Source organism: Lithobates pipiens, unplaced genomic scaffold (genome assembly GCF_037356315.1).
Source record: "Lithobates pipiens isolate NorthernLeopardFrog02 unplaced genomic scaffold, aLitPip1_a1.2 Scaffold_28, whole genome shotgun sequence".
NCBI classification, from domain to species: Eukaryota; Metazoa; Chordata; class Amphibia; order Anura; family Ranidae; genus Lithobates; species Lithobates pipiens.
In genome coordinates this window covers 81,305,812-81,322,927 of record NW_027507789.1, presented here as the reverse complement: position 1 = coordinate 81,322,927, position 17,116 = coordinate 81,305,812, and the positions used below count along the sequence as shown (strand labels likewise).

At 46.1% G+C, this 17,116-nt stretch overlaps 4 pseudogenes; 1 reads left to right on the top strand and 3 right to left on the bottom strand.

Annotated features, from left to right (window-relative positions):
- Nucleotides 1-10,714: 10,714 nt before the first annotated feature.
- On the bottom strand, nucleotides 10,715-10,834 carry LOC143937073 (5S ribosomal RNA; annotated as a pseudogene).
- Nucleotides 10,835-10,929: 95 nt separating this feature from the next.
- Nucleotides 10,930-11,048, bottom strand: LOC143936780 (5S ribosomal RNA; annotated as a pseudogene).
- A 3,942-nt stretch (nucleotides 11,049-14,990) lies between these two features.
- LOC143936884 (5S ribosomal RNA) lies at nucleotides 14,991-15,109 on the bottom strand (annotated as a pseudogene).
- A 1,772-nt stretch (nucleotides 15,110-16,881) lies between these two features.
- Nucleotides 16,882-17,000, top strand: LOC143937340 (5S ribosomal RNA; annotated as a pseudogene).
- Nucleotides 17,001-17,116: the final 116 nt, after the last annotated feature.

Here is a 17,116-nt window from a genome sequence, read left to right as displayed (position 1 = left end):
AACATGCTGGTGTATATAGAGAAGGCTAGTGAATTTAGAGGGTATGCTAAGTGATAACAGAAGACAATCTGGGCTATACAGAGACATTTCATCATTTCATCTAGCTCACATCTCTAATGGAGTTTGTCTCATTGCCATGTTATGCCTTTTCATTCTTATGCTAAATATAGATCACTACACGATTTTAATCATCCACATCAAGCATGCAATAAAACTATCATACATCAAAATAAACCATGTACTCTTTTGCTCTATTTTGCATATTTGTAACGAGACTGTGAGTATGTGACAGTCCTGACACACCATCCTGACTTATTTTTCTATATTTCTTATTAGAAATGGAGAGTACTATCTCAAAATCCGCTTAAATCTATTCACTTCGATGAGTTCTACCGCTAATTGTACCTTAATGCAAAATGTTCACAAAACCATCCATTTGCTACCAGACATGCTGCACATACTAAGAGTAATGTAAATATCGCTCTCTAACGATGTAAACAGTTTTATTGCTTTTCTGACATTGACCGAGTATCTCTGACATTAACTGAGTATCTCTCTGCACTTGGATCTTAATAATAATAATAATAATAATAGGATTGTTTAATGCAAACATCAACTAGTCTAATATAAGCTTTCTCATTGGTACCGGCATATCCTTTAAATTTAGACTAACGCAACTATTTCTCGGCCATTTTCAAGCTAAGCTTTCAATCTCTTACCTTTGAACAGCGATACTTCCTCCCTACAATATTAAGCCATTTAAATGTCCTATTGGTCGCCTATATTATACAACTCTCTGAAAACCCTATATGTAGAGAATAAAACTAGTCTTACATCTAAATAAAACAGTTTTATTGCTCAACCAAGTATCAGCTGTCATGACAAATAAAGTTTCCACTGTTTGACTCTATTTTCTGTATTACTTCTTTTTCGCTACCTCTATGCAATAGGATTCTCTTTCCAGTGGAAACGGAAAACAGTCAGTGTAAGCCGTCTTCTTGAGCATCAAAATTAATGGAACGATTTACACGTTGGAATTTGCAAGCTACGTCAATTTACTGTTAAATAGAGTACCTTTGCATTTATCCCTTGACTTTGCTACTATCCCTTGATCCCGATTTATACGTTGGAATTTGCAAGCTACGTCAATTTACTGTTAAATAGAGTACCTTTGCATTTATCCCTTGACTTTGCTACTATCCCTTGATCCCTTGATCGACTATACATACTGCCTCAAAATTTTCCTAATTTTTTTTGCTATACTTATTATTATTATTTTATAGAGATTACTATCTCTAAATCATTGTAACAAATTATAATGTCTACAGCTAATTTTACGTTAAATCAAAAGTCACACAAAACCATCTTTTTAAAACCTTTTACAAACTGCACATTAAGATTAATGCAACCATCTCTCGCTACCTCTATGCAATAGGATTCTCTTTCTGACTCTATTTTGTGTATTACTTTTTCTCCACATTAACTGTCACACTGATAACCATTTGTAACACATAACACTTGCAACACATTTTTTAACAGCGGCAAAAAGTGAGAAAAGCAGTGGGACTTGATTGAGAAGTGGTTGCAGTAGCAAAGCATAGCAATACAGTTTGATTACATTAATAACACATAATGCAACTATTTTACATTCATTTTACATTCACATCATGCATACATCCTAATGTAAGCTGTCTATCACTATTAATGTTCATGGTTACTGAAACATTATGCCGATGACCAATGGAAACGGAAAACAGTCAGTGTAAGCCGTCTTCGTGCGTAACATATTTAATGGAACGATTTACACGTTGGAATTTTCAAGCTACGTCAATTTACTCTTAAATACCCTTTAGCTGCTTAGCTCACACTTTGCTGTATGTAGCCGCGTTTACATGTAAGTAACCAATGGGGATTGACATTTCATATCCATCTCACATCTCTAATGCAATTTGTCTCTTTGCCATGTCATACTTTGCCAGTTATTATACTTTCTCATCCGATAGAAACCTAGTCGTTGCTGATATTTCATGATTACAGCAATCATCTCATCTAATTGCTATTCCTACATTCTGCCTTGGTATTACTTTGCAACGCTCTATTGAACAATGTAAAGGTAAGCTAGATATTTTGTGTATTTCCAGTTAAACTCGACCTGTATATACTGTCTCAATATTATCCTTTCTAATTTTGCTAAATTAGATTATAGAGTTTGCTATGTCTAAATCCAGGTTACCTACTCACCTTTATTACGTATACTGCTAATTTTAGGATAATACAAAACCATCTTATTGCTTCTTTACACGCTGCACATATTAAGAGTAATGCAAAGCTACCGTGAACAGTTTAATTGCTCGTCTCACATTTAGCTGGTATCTCTCTGCTATAGGAAACTGAATTTGTACTAGAACGATCACTCATCTAATATCAGTAGCACTCAGTGCTACCGGGATAACTTTTACATTTAGAGTAATGAAATGATTTCTCAGTCATTTTGGAGCTACTGCAACTAACGCTTCCGATCTCATTTCGACTGCAATACTTAATCTCTGCTATTGCAGAATATTTAGCTGCTTAGCTCACACTTTGCTGTACGTAGCCCTGGAGATTGGCATTTCAACTCTAATTCATATTCACATTTCTAATGCAGTTTGTCTTTTTGCCATGTCATCCTCTGTTAGTTATTATGCTTGCTCATCCTTGTGCTCCAATATCACTACATGATTAAAGACACGTAATGAACTTGATTGATAAAAACCTACACACGTTGTTGCTGTTATTTCGTGTATTTCCACTTAAACCCGTTATAGTTATTTTGCTATATTTATATACTAGTATAAACAGATTACTATCTCTAAATCCTGGTAAACCAGCTCACACTAAACCATCTAATTTCTACCTTACACGCAGCACATATTAACATATTAACATTTAGCCGGTATAGTGAAATAGTAAACGAAATGTGTAGATCACTCATCTAATATCGTCTTATCAGTGCAACCGGAACATATTTTAAATTTAGAGTAATGCAACGATTTCTCAGTTTTATGAAGCTACTGCAACTAACGCTTTGGATCTCTTTCCTGATAAATTACGCTCTGCAATATTAAGCCATGTAAATTGTCCTATTGGTCTGCTAACAATGCTATGTATAATAATCTGTATACACTAGCCTATCTTTTGTACACATTTGCCTCTCTGTATAAACTAACCGGTCTTCTGTATACACTAGTCCGCCTGTATACACTAGCAAGTCTGTGTAACCAAGCCTCTCTCTCTGCATACCCTAGCCTCCATCTCTTGCATAAACCAGGACCTTCTTCTGTATAATCTAGCCTAACTGTATACACTAGCCTGTATGCATACTCTAGCCTCTCTCTCTGTATACCCTCGCCTCCATCTCTGCATACCCAGGACGTTCTTCTGTATAATCTAGCCTATCTGTATACAATTGCCTTTCTTTTGTACACATTAGACTCTCTGTATAAACTAGCCGGTCCTCTGTATACACTAGTCCGTCTGTATACACTAGCAAGTCTGTGTAACCAAGCCTCTCTCTCTGCATACCCTAGCCTCCATCTCTTGCATAAACCAGGACCTTCTTCTGTATAAATTAGCCTATCTGTATACACTAGCCTGTCTTTTGTACAGATTAGCCTCTCTGTGTAAACTAGCCGGTCTACTGTATACACTAGTCCATCTGTATACACTAGCAAGTCTGCATACTCCTTCCTCTCTGTGTAACCCAGCCTCGCTCTCTCTCTCTGTATACCCTAGCTTCCATCTCTGCATACCCAGGACGTTCTTCTGTATAATCTAGCCTATCTGTATAAACTAGCCTGTCTTTTGTACACATTAACCTCTCTGTATAAACTAGCCGGTACTCTGTATACACTAGTCCGTCTGTATACATTAGCAAGTCTGTGTAACCAAGCCTCTCTCTCTGCATACCCTAGCCTCCATCTCTTGCATAACTAGGACCTTCTTATGTATAATCTAGCCTATCTGTATACACTAGGCTGTCTTTTGTACACATTAGCCTCTCTGTATAAACTAGCCGGTCTACTGTATACACTAGTCCATCTGTATACAGTAGCAAGTCTGCATACTCCTTCCTCTCTGTGTATCACAGTCTCTCTCTCTGTATACCCTAGCCTCCATCTCTGCATACCCAGGACGTTCTTCTGTATAATCTAGCCTGTGTTTTGTACACTTTAGCCTCTCTGTATAAACTAGCCGGTCTTCTGCATACACGAGTCTATCTGTATACCCTTGGATGTCTTTTGTATTCACTAGCTGCTCTTTATACATTAGCTCTCTGTATACCCAAGCCTCTCTATACACTAGTCCGTCTGTATACACTAGCAAGTCTGCATACACCAGCCTCTCTGTGTAACCCAGCCTCTCTCTCTGCATACCCAAGATGTTCTTCTCTATAATCTAGCCTATTTGTATACACTAGCCTGTCTTTTGCACACATTAGCCTCCCTATATAAACTAGCCGGTCTTCTGTATACACTAGTCCGTCTGTATACACTCTAGCCTCCATCTCTGCATACCCAGGACGTTCTTCTGTATAATCTAGCTTATCTGTATACACTAGTGTATACAGACAGACTAGTGTATACAGCGGACCGACTAATGTGTACAAAAGACAGGCTAATGTATACAGATAGGCTAGATTATACAGAAGAACGTCCTGGGTATGCAGAGCGCTCAGCTTCAAGGTATGGCCAACGTGAGTAATATGAGGGACACTCCTCACCCCCGCCCCCACCTACCAGATCTGAGTTTCATCCCCTTGCCCTCTCTGCCCCGGTCATCTGGTGGCAGTTTTATGCACTCCCTGGCCCCCACCCATTCATAATCCTTACCGACCTTTCTTTCCGCTGCTCACAGGAACACACTGAATGACTTGTCTAATTAACCAACTTGTACAAGACACCGCTATCCTCCTGTCTGACACCGGTCCCCCTTGGAGGCTTTACCCCTCACTGTTTGGGTGGTCCCTGCCTCTCCCTGGATGCTCCACATATACCACAACGACATTGTCAGAGGGGCACCATTTGACAGGACACGGGGCTTTCATTCCGGTGGCATCTCCCATTGGAGGAAGGGATGATGGCCCCAACCCCTTGGCAGCAGGTTCTTTCATGTACAGACCAGGGCGGCTCATCTTCCCTTCTGGAGTCTTGACCTTAGATGGGGGAGTTGCACTTTGGGGGGTCTGAGTGATACCTAATGCGCTGTACTGGAAGGGCTTGACATTCCCGCATATGTGTCCCCTCCCCCTGGATGCGCCCCTTGTCCCCCCCTCTGACTCCCACCTACTCTTTGCTGACATTGCCTTCTGCAGCTTTCGGGGACCCTGGATGACTTATTTATTGAGCCTATTGGTACGAGACACTGCTTCCCTCCAGGGTGACTCTGGACCCCCTGGAGGATTTACCCCTTACTGTTTGGGCGGTCCCAGCCTCCCTCTGGATGCTCTACACAGCCCCCGATGGCGATGCAGGAGAGACACTAATTGGCGGGCCCCAGGACTGCTGCTCGGGTGAAGTCTCCCGTTGGATGGAGGGATGGTGGCCCCAGCCCCTTGCCTGCCGGATTTTCCATGCACCGACCAGGGCTGCTCCTCTTTCATCTTGATGTGGTGACCATGGAGGGGAGGAGTTGAAATTTATGGGGTCCGGGTGTTTGCTGGTGGGAGTGCGCTAAAGGACTTGACATTTCTGCATGTTTGTCCCCTCTCCCCCGTTTCCCCCCTCCCTTCCCCCCCTTCCCACCCTTCCCTTCCCTCCTTTCCCTCCCCCTTTCCCCCTTCCACTCCCCCTTTCCCCCCTTCCACTCCCCCTTTCCCCCCTTCCCTGCCCCTTTTCCCCCCGGGCCGTGGACGGGGGAGAGGGGGGTAAGGAGAGGACAATCTGCCAAAGGGAGAAATGCATTTGTCCGGGGACTGCATGTACTTTAGGGGTATGGGACGGGGGGTGGTGGATCCCATTCTGTGATGCCTTTTCTGTTGTGACGGGCTCCCTCGTGCATGCCTATGTTTAGGGCGAGCCGAGGAGACCCCTCAGTGCTGACAGTTATATGCTCTACCTCTGTTTTGGTTATACTATTGTTTTTTGTTTCTTTGATGTTACTGATTGTCTTTTATTTGCATACCGGTATCAGACGTGACATTTACCACTGCCGGGACTGGGGGGACTAGGATTCGGGGGCTCCCTCTCCGACCTGTCTACCCAATAACCCAAGTAGGACAGCGCTTTAAACCCAGTGTACATCTGGTAAGCGCTATAGCATAATTGTGCTGTTTTAGTATACCCTTCCTGTACTGTTGAGTGCGGACAACCCTTAATTTCCCTCTCCCCCTGGGGTTGAGGTGCCCGGCCTCTTTTTCCCTTTACCTTTCCTTCCATTTGCCCTTCCTTTCTCCCCCTTAGTTCCCGCCATGCATTACCTACCCAAAACCTACCTTGGTTCAACTTTCTTTGCTTTTCTCTGATGTCCCCCTCCCCCTCCCCGAGGAGCGATGGCAGACTCAGTCAAGGTCACCTCTCTAAACGTTAAGGGACTGAACTCCCCTGAAAAATGGTGGATCCTCCTGTGAGAACTGAACACATCCTGTACTGATGTGGCCTTTATACATGAAACACATTTTAAAAATACTAGCCTCCCCTTTCTATGGTCGAGATCCTTCCCTAAGGTCTACCACTCTACTAACCCCTCCTCTCCATTCTGATCTCTAGCAGGCTCCCCTGGGTTCTCCAGGATTCTCTGGTGGACCCGGGGGGCCAATATCTTTTTCTTAGGGGCCACATTGGAGAGCGCCTTTTTACATTTGCCACTGTGTACGCTCCCAATGATCACCAAGACATGTTCCTCAGAACTACCCTGCACAGATTATGTGACTTTCGGGAGGGCCAATTGATATTAGGTGGGGACTTTAATGTCCCCTTTCGCCATCGGTTGACACTTCTGCCTCTTGCTCCTCGCTCCCTACCCCTCACCTAGGTCTCTATTCTGGCACCTTAATGAGAGCCTCCTCCAGATACCGGAAGTTTTAGCAGATGTGACCAGGGAATTGGACCTTTATTTCCAAGAAAACTAAAGCAGGACTGTGACCTGGGGATAATTTGGGAGGCTCACAAGTCAGTACTCCGCAGGGTACTTATCAGGCACGGGGCGCGCATCAAACGAACACGGAAGGAACAGCTTGCTAATCTGTTTCATGAACTTGCCTCTGTGTAAGCGAAACATAAACATACCCCCTTACGGACCTTAGAGATTGAATTGGGGACACTCCATACCCATATTGCTGTCCTACTCCATTATAAAGCGAAAGCGGCACTCCAGTTTTGTCGTAAACTGACGTAGGAATCAGAGGACACATGCAGAAAAATCTTAGCCAGGTCGGTAAAGGAGTTGAAATTTGGCTCTTACATACCACAGTTGATAGATGAGAATGGCCAGAGGGCCTCTACCCCAACCCAAATAGTCGAAGTCTTTGAAAAATGTTACTCTGATCTCTACAACCTGCCCGATTCAGGGTCTGGACAGGACAATATAGACAGATATGTAACCGGTTCTGGTCTACCAACCCTCTCATCGGAATCACGGGAGTACTTGGAGGACCCGATCACACTGGAAGAAGTCCAGACGGCCGTGGGACCTCCGAAGGTGGGTAAGGCTCCGGGCCCTGACGGATATACCGCACAATACTTTAAGACCTTCCTCCCTATTCTCGGCCTGCGCTTGGTGAATTTATTTTCCTGAGGATACCCTTAGAGCCCACATCTCGTTGATAACTAAGGAGGGCAAGGACCCAGGCCTATGTGGGAGCTACAGACCCATTTCCCTCCAAAATTCGGTCCTAAAACTATTCTCTAACTCCTCGCCACGTGATTGGCACATCACTTGTAGTCCCTTATACATATTGACCAGTTAGGTTTTATTCCCACCAGGGAAGATAGGGACAACACCACTAAGGTGCTTACCCTGATCCGTAAAGCAAAGTCATCTGGGACCCCTTGTCTTTTCATGAGTACTGATGCCGAGAAGGCTTTTGATCAAATGGACATTAATGTTCTCGGTCCTTCGCCATATAGGTCTGAGTGAACGGATGCTGGCATGGATAAGTAAGATATACTCACGTACTTACATTCCACCGGACATCGCGCGTACGTTTATGTTGAACTTCCCCCCACCCCTTGTCACTAAGATCCGCAGTTTGCTTCACGGGTGGCATTCTGGCCTCCATTCCTGGTTCAGCAGATGCAATCTCATTAAAATGAACATACTCCCTAAATTTACTTATCTTTTCCAAGCTCTCCCGATCCAGATTCCAGTCCTGTTTTTTAAGCAAGCTCAATCCTTGCTCACTCAATTTAACTGGGCCCACAAAAATCCCAGACTTAAGCGGTCACAGCTGACATTGTCTAAACAACAGGGAGGGTTTGTTCTCCCTAACTTGCGACGCTACTACCTGGCCTCCCATCTGGGGCATGTATTGGACTGGAATCGAAACAAACTTTCTAAGCTCACTCCCGAATTCCGCTAAGAAGCGCCATGTGGTGCTATAAGTATTCCCCCACAGAATTTATGTCACATCCCACTATAGGGGCTTAGTTGAAAGTCAGTCACCTGATCGCTACCCAAAACACACTCACGTCTTTGACTTCCCCCCTATTCCCTATACGTGGCCATCCAACCTTTGAACTGGGGACCCACTTAGAAATTCCAACCTAGACAATGCGTCTAAATTCGTCATTGATGGAAAATGGCCTTCTTTCTCAACCCTAACAGATCCGACAGGGCTTTTCCAACTGCCTTTTTGGAGAGCGGCGCAACTACATCATTTTCTCCATTCCATCCCCAATCCTCAAACGTTCGCCCGCCCTCAGTCGGAGTTTGAGACTCTATGCAGGAGCGAAGGCCCTTTGGCCCACATTCTCTCTCAAACAGATTACCCACACTTAACCTGTCTGTCCAACTGGGAAAAGGACCTTAATTGCTAATTTTCCCCAGCACAGAGACAACGCATTATCACTTTGGCTCTCAAAATGTCGCTGTGCACGAAGATACAGGAGACGAATTTTAAACTTCTCACCAGGTGGTATTTGACACCATCAAAGCTGCAGAAATGTTTCTCCTCTTCCTCGAACATATGCTGGAGGTGTGGAGAAGAAGAGGGCACGTTGCTGCACATTTTTTGGTCCTGCCTCAGCTTGGTGGACTTCTGGACAGAGATCCGATGCATAACACAAAAATTCACAGACTTCTCCATCCAGGAAGAGGCTGCATTCTTTCTCTTGCACCATTCACAGATTCCCATTAAAGTGGAGGGCCGGTTATAAAAAAAAAAAAAAAAAAAAAAAAAAGTCAGCAGCTGCAAACACTGCAGCTGCTGACTTAATAAACACACTCACCTGTCCAGGGCGCCCGCGATGTCGGCCGCCCGAGGCCGACCCGTCCCTCGGCTCTCGGGTCCCGGCGCCGCCATCCCTTGTAAGGGAAACAGGCAGCGGAGCCTTATGGCTTCACTGCCCGTTTCCTACTGCGCATGCGCGAGTCCCACAGCGCTTTCTGAATGGGACGCGCTGTGTTCTGGAACACACAGTTCCCAGAACACAGCGCGACTCATTACCCAGAAGACGCCGCGACGAAGACAGAAGACAGAAGATCTCCGCGGAGGAGGAAGAGGAAGATTAGGAGAAAGTGCCTAGCAACAGGCATTTCTGGTAAGTAAAAAAAAAAAATTTTTTTCATTTTTTTTTTTTTTAGATTTTTTGTAATTTTTAACATTTTTTTGTTTTTCAGGGTGGCCCTCCCCTTTAAGAAGTACAAAAAATCTATTTTACGGCATGTGATAAATGCGGCGAAATCCTGCATCCCTCTCTATTGGAAAAAATGTTCCCCCCCTTTCATTACCCACTGGCTTAGGAAAATAGAGGACATTAAAAAAAATGGAGGACTTGATCCTCACATCACAAGGTATACAAGAATTTTTTAAAAAAACCTGAGACATCTGGAATACCTTTATATTCTTGCTGGAAGGATGTCGCCTGCTATCGCCTTAGTGCTCTGAGCTTTCCTTGACTGGCCCCTTGGACAGTGGCTGCCATCGTGTCTCGTCCCCTCTTCTCCTTTTCTGATCTTTCAACCCTTCTCTTTTCTGCCTACCTCCCCTATCTCTCACCCCCTCCACCCCCTCTCTCTTTTGGAAATAGTGGAAAATTGGGAATGACGGCCCCACACCCCCCTCTGGATGGATTATGCCGGAGGGACCTGGGGGTTTGTGTGACCCTGGATCTTGGTACAGTACTTTATCCGTGCCTCGAATCATTGTGATTGATGGAAGGCAGACTCACAGTTGCGAATATAGCTGTATCAAGTATTGTTCAGCTGCTTTTTGCTCTGTATTTCTCTGTTGCATTATGTACTCGGGGGACCGTCTTCCCCTATTTGGAGAAAAAATTATATTTGAAAAAAAAAAAGAAGCCTACGACACCTGGTATTCCCAGGCGGTTTCCCATACAGGCATTAACCAGGCCTGCTGGTCTGCTTAGCCTCCAAGATCAGACGAGATGGAACAGATTCAGGGTGATGTGGCCGTAGCCGATATCTTCAGGCACTCTCAACTCTCTTGACAAACACCAAGATGGTCACCTTGGAAACAAGCGGAAAAAAATAGGTCAATGGCCACAACATAAAAAGATGCCTACGGCATCTGGAAATCCCAGGCGGTCTCCCATCCAGGTACTAAACTGGTCCCAACCCTGCTTAGCCTCTGAGATCAGATGAGATTGGGCTCTTTTAGGGTGGTGTGGCCGTAGGAGATTTCTTCAGGCACTCTCAACCTTGACTAACGCCAATATGGTCACCTTGGGAAACAAACAAAAAAATCAAGTCAACGCCAACAACATGAGAAGAAGTCTACAGCACCTAGTATTCCCAGGTGGTCTCCCATCCAGGTATTAACAAGGCCCGACCCTGTTTAGTCTCTGAGATCAGATGAGATCTGTTGCTTTCAGGGTTATGTGGCCATAGGCGAGCTCTTCAAGCACTCTCAACCCTCTTGACAAACACCAAGATGGTCACCTTGGTAAACAAACAAAAAAAAAAAAACAAGTCAACGCCAACAACATAAAAATAAGCCTTCAGCACCTAGTATTCCCAGGTGGTCTCCAATCCAGGTACTAGCAAGGCCCGACCCTGTTTAGCCTCTGAGATCAGAGGAGATTGGGCGCTTTCAGGCTTATGTGCCCATAGGCAATCTCTTTGGGCACTCTCAACCCTCTTGACAAATGCCAAGATAGTCACCTTGGGAAACAAGCGAAAAAAAAACAGGTCAATGTCAACAACATAAAAAGAAGACTACGGCACCTGGTATTCCAAAGCCATCTCCCATCCAGGGACTAACTAGGCCCAACCCTTCTTAGCCTCAGAGATGCGAAGAGATAGGGCTCTTTCAGGGTGATGCTGCTGTAAGCGAACTCTTTGGGCACTCTCAACCCTCTTGACAAATGCCAAGATGGTCACCTTGGGAAACAAGCGAAAAAAAAACAAAACGAATCAAGGCCAACAACATAAAAAGAAGCCTACAATAACTGGTATTCCCAGGTGGTCTCCCATCCAGGTACTAACCAGGCCTGACTCTTCTTAGCCTCCAAGATCAGATGAGATTGGGTGCTTTCAGAGTGCTCGGACTCTTTCCCCATCACTAATGGGACGAGGCAGGGGTGTACTCTGTCTCCCCTAATTTTTATTCTGACACTGGAACCACTTATGTGTCACGTTCGGAATGACCCGAATATTACTGGCATATCCAAACCCTCGGCACACCACAAAATTGCGGCATGCGCTGACGATCTAATTTTTTTCGTCTCCAATCCACACATTTCGCTTCCCAATATACTCGCGGCTCTCCGGCGATACGGCAGCCTATCAAACTATAAAATCAATTGCACCGTCGGCTGTATTGAATATATCGGTCCCGGATGGTGAGGCCAGGAGGCTACGCTCCGCTTTTCCATTCTACTGAGCTGAAAAATCTATACGTTACCTGGGCGTTGACATCGCAGCGGATTTGGCGCAATTGTACCCGCTTAATTTTGTCCCTCTCCTGAATAGACTGAAATCTGATTTGGGAAACTGGCATGCTTTAACACTGACCCGGTTCGGGCGCTGTAATGCATTCAAAATGACGGCCCTCCCGCGGATCTTATACTTGTTTCAGACATTACCGATCCGGTTACCCCCAATTTTTTTCAGACAACTGCAGCTGCTGCTCCGGGACTTTATTTGGGCACGCAAACCGCCCAGAGCCCGTTTGCAATTGCTTGCCAGACCAAAGGACAAGGGGGGTCTGGGTCTCCCAGATCTGAGACAATACAACAGAGCGACTCTGCTAGCGAGAGTCGTTGATTGGCATTGTAATGGCCCACACAAGCAGTGGGTGGAGATGGAGATTGAGGATGGATCCATTCCCCTATTGACCTCCCCGTGGCTCCTGTCCTCCCTACCAAAAGACCTCAGAGATCACCCCGTAGTGGGAGCTACGTTGGCTGTTGTGCGGAGGTTGTTCCGCTGCACACACATTGCTCCCCTGCCGTCACCAATGACTCCGGTTATAGGTAATCCAGACTTCCCACCGGGATTTACCAACAATAAACTGCGACAGTTGACAGTGGTGGGGAAACAGCGTCTGGGAGAGGTGTGGCCCTCGGGGAGGGCTCCCGACCACGCAAACTGTCGCCGAGCTTTCTGACCCTCCGCTTGAAATGTTTAATGCTTATCAACTTCGTCACTTTCTTCTGGCCATACAAAGGGCCCCCTACACTCCTAGAGACCTGACGCCCTATGAGTCATCTGTCACAAAAAGGAACCTGTGCGACACACCCTCTCCCTCCTGTACAACATATTAAGTAGTCAGGAGGAAGAGTCGACCCCACCATTTATCCACAAATGGGAGATTGCATTTGGCAACACATTTACCCCACAACAGATAGGGAAGATCCTGACATTAGTACATAAAGCTTCCATCGCAAACCAATATCAAGAATCAGGATACAAGATAGTCTCACGCTGGTATAGAGTCCCATACCTTCTGAATAAAATGAATAGATCGATCCCGGATGTTTGTTGGAGGTGCAATTCAGATACGGGGACCATGGGACACATTTTCTGGGCATGCCCGGCCTTGAGGAACTTTTGGGTGGAGGTGACCGGGACGATAAAAACTCTCAGAAATGTAGATATCGCAGACAACCCAGCAGCGTGCCTTCTACACTTGACCGAACAGCCTGTTCGAAAATACAAAAAAACCCTCACGATGCAACTCCTGAACGCCGCCCGGGTCTGCTTTCCCACACTGTGGAGGCAGCCTCAGCCCCCATCCAAGGTGCTGTGGTATTCCAAAGTCAATCATATTCTCCGGATGGAAGAATTGACCGCCACCCTTCACAACACTGAAGAGGCATTTAGTGTTACATGGAGGCCCTGGAGGTATTTTACTGGTACTTGAGACTACATTCGGGAGGTGAGCAGCGCCCCTGTCCCAGAAAACGACTGAACATTTAACGTTTACCTACGTAGGCCATGTCTGCCCTGGGTGGCATTCCCCCCCTTCCCTCATTTTTTGTCTTTATTTTTCTATTTTTCCCAGCCGCCATCCCCCCCCCTCCTCTCTCTCCGTCTTTGCACTCTCTTCTTCCCCCGTCCTCCCTTTTGACTATGCCTTGTCTCCTTACTAGCCTTTGGGACCCAGAAGAACCCCAGGGTTCTGGACACGACCGGCTCATATTTTACTCTGGTTCACGTAGGTCATGATAAGCTGGCTCGCTGTGGTCCCAGTTGTTCTCCATGATTACATTTGTCCGAACGGAGCTGCATTAGTTATACTGTACTACATGTCGGAGGTGGGGTTTCTCTCTTTTCTGCATGAAACTCTAGGACTCCCCTCTGAGAACCCAGAGTTATTTGGCTGCCTATTTTTTGTTACCATGTAATTGTGACCCTGGGTCATGCTGTATGGTTGACTGTTACATTTGTGTTGTTCTACTTATACTTAGTAAAAGAATAAAACAAAAAATAAAAAATAAGTCAATGCCAACAACTTAAAAAAAAAGCCTATGGCATCGAGAAATCTCAGGCGGTCTCCCATCCACGTACTAACCAGGTCCCAAACCTGCTTAGCCTCTGAGATCAAATGAGATTTGGCTCTTTCAGGGTGATGCAGCCATAGTAGATTTTTTCAGGCACGCTCAACCCTCTTGACAAACGCCAAGATGGTCACCTTGGGAAACAAACAAAAAAAACAAGTCAATGCCAACAACATAAAAAGAAGCCTACCGCACCTAGTATTTCCACGCGGTCTCCCATCCAGGTATTAACAAGGCGCGTCCCTTTCTAGCCTCTGAGATCAGCGGAGATTGGGCGCTTTCAGGGTGATGTGTCCATAGGCAATCTCTTTGGGCACTCTCATCCGTCTTGAAAAATGCCAAAACCCTGGGAAACAAGCGAAAAAAAACAGGTCAACGCCAACAACATAAAAAGAAGAATACGGCACCTGGTATTCCAAGGCCGTCTCCCATTCAAGTACTAACTAGGCCCAACCCTTCTTAGCCTCTGAGATCAGAAGAGATAGGGTGCTTTCAGGGTGATGTGGCTGTAAGCGATCTCTTTAGGCACTCTCAACCCTGTTGACAAATGGCAAGATGATCACTTTGGGAAACAAGCGAAAAAAACAGGTCAACACCAACAACATAAAAAGAAGCCTGCGGCATCTGGAAAACCCAGGCGGTCTCCCATCCAGGTACAAACCAGGCCCAACCCTGCTTAGCCTCTGAGACCAAGCGAGATTGGGCGCTTTCAGGTTGTTGTGCTCGTAGGCAATTTCTTTGTGCACTCTCAACCCTCTTGACACATGCCAAGATGGTCACCTTGGGAAACAAGGGAAAATAAAACAGGTCAACGCCGACAACATAATGAGAAGCCTATGGCACCTGGTATTCCCAAGCTGTCTCCCATCCAGGAACTAACCAGGCCCATCGCTGCTTAGCCTTCGAGATCAGATGAGATTGGGCTCTTTCAGGGTGATTTGGCCGTAGGCACTCTCTTTGGGCACTCTGAAGCCTCTTGACAAAGGCCAAGATGGTCACCTTGGGAAACAAGCTAAAAAAAACAGGTCAAAGCCAACAACATAAAAAGAAGCCTACGGCATCCAGTATTCCCAGGCGATCTCCCAATCAAGACACGAACCAGACCAGATCCTTCTATGGCACCTGGTCTTCCCAGGCAGTCTCCCATCCAGGTACTAACCAGGCCTGACGCTGCTTAGCCTCTGAAATCAGACGAGATCGGGTGCTTTCAGGTTGATGTGGCCGTAAGCGTTCTCTTCAAGACACGCCCAACCCTCTTGACAAACGGCAAGATGGTCGCCTTGAGAAACAAGCAAAAAAAACAGGTCAAAGCCAACAACATAAAAAGAAGCCTATGGGCTTACAGTGGACCCTAAAAGATGGGACCCACTAGCTCTGTCATGGTTCGGACGCTGTAATGTGTTGAAGATGAACGCGTTGCCACGACTTCTGTATCTACTACAAGCCTTACCTATCAAAATACCCCAGACTTTCTTTCATGCGGTTCGCTCAATCTTTATCAAGTTCCTCTGGCGTGGAAAACATATGCGTATTGGTAGGGCAATGCTATTGCGACCGAAATTGCGGGGAGGTATTGGCTTCCCGGACCCTGCTCTTTATTACACAGCGACGCACATGACACCGGTGTTGACTGGTGCTGGTGTTCTGCCATATACTGTCCGGCCATGATATAGTGTCTGCGCCGTACTGCGCATGCGCAGTACGGAGCAGACGAAGCTTCGGAGATTTTCATGCGCGGTGAGTGGAGGTGGTAGCCCCACCATCCAAGTGGACATAGGGCTGTGAATATTAGAGGGCCCCTCGCAGGCGAGCTTCGCTCGCCACGCTTCGGGCTTGGCCTCGCTGCGCATGCGCAGTACACAGCGGACACTATCCGATGGGGGACCATATGTGATAAGACACCGGCATGGGGAACTGAAGCTATGGGTCAAGCTAGAGCAGGAGATGGTGCGGGTTCCACTGGCTGGTCTGCCTTGGGCGGGGAGGCCATTGGAGCCCTGTGTGACTACTCACCCGTTAATTGGCCCCTCGCTCGCCGAGATGGATAGTTTTTTTCACCTTTCCCACCTGACTAACTTCCCTTCTCCTATGACCCCAATTATTGGACATCCTAGATTCCCTCCGGGCCTGTCTGACCAGGCCTTTACCAGGCAAGCCCCGAAAGGGCTTCTGAGAGAAGCCCTATTTCTTGGACCCACGGGCTTGATTCCCATGGGGACCATACTGCTAGAGCAAGTACCTGTTGCATTGGATATATATATATATATTGGACCTATATGTTTCAGGGTGGCCTGCATAAAGTGCCAGGCCACCCTGTCAAAGGCCTTCTCCACGTCCGTTGACAACATAAGCAAGGGCCTTCCCTGTACATGCGCCGCATGGATTAAATTGAGGACTCGGGCCGTATTGTCTCTAGCTTCCGACTTATTTTTATTTTTTTGCTTGTTTCCCAAGGTGACCATCTTGGCGTTTGTCAAGAGGGTTGAAAGTGCCTGAAGAGATTGCCTACAGGCACATCACCCTGAAAGCACCCGATCACGTTTGATGTTGGAAGCTAAGAAGAGTCAGGCCTTGTTAGTACCTGGAGGGGAGACCGCCTGGGAATACCAGGTGTCGTAGACTTCTTTTTATGTTGTTGGCGTTGACCTGTTTTTTTTCCGCTTGTTTCCCAAAGTGACCATCTTGGTGTTTGTCAAGAGGGTTGAGAGTGACTGAAGAGATTGCCTGTGGCCACATCACTCTGAAAGCACCCAATCTCGTCTGACCTTGGAGGCTAAGAAGAGTCGGGCCTGGTTAGTACCTGGATGGGAGACCACCTGGGAATACCAGTTATTGTAGGCTTCTTTTTATGTTGTTGGCGTTGATTCGTTTTTTTTTTTTTTGCTTGTTTCCCAAGGTGACCATCTTGGCATTTGTCAAGAGGGATGAGAGTGCCCAAAGAGATCGCTTACAGCAGC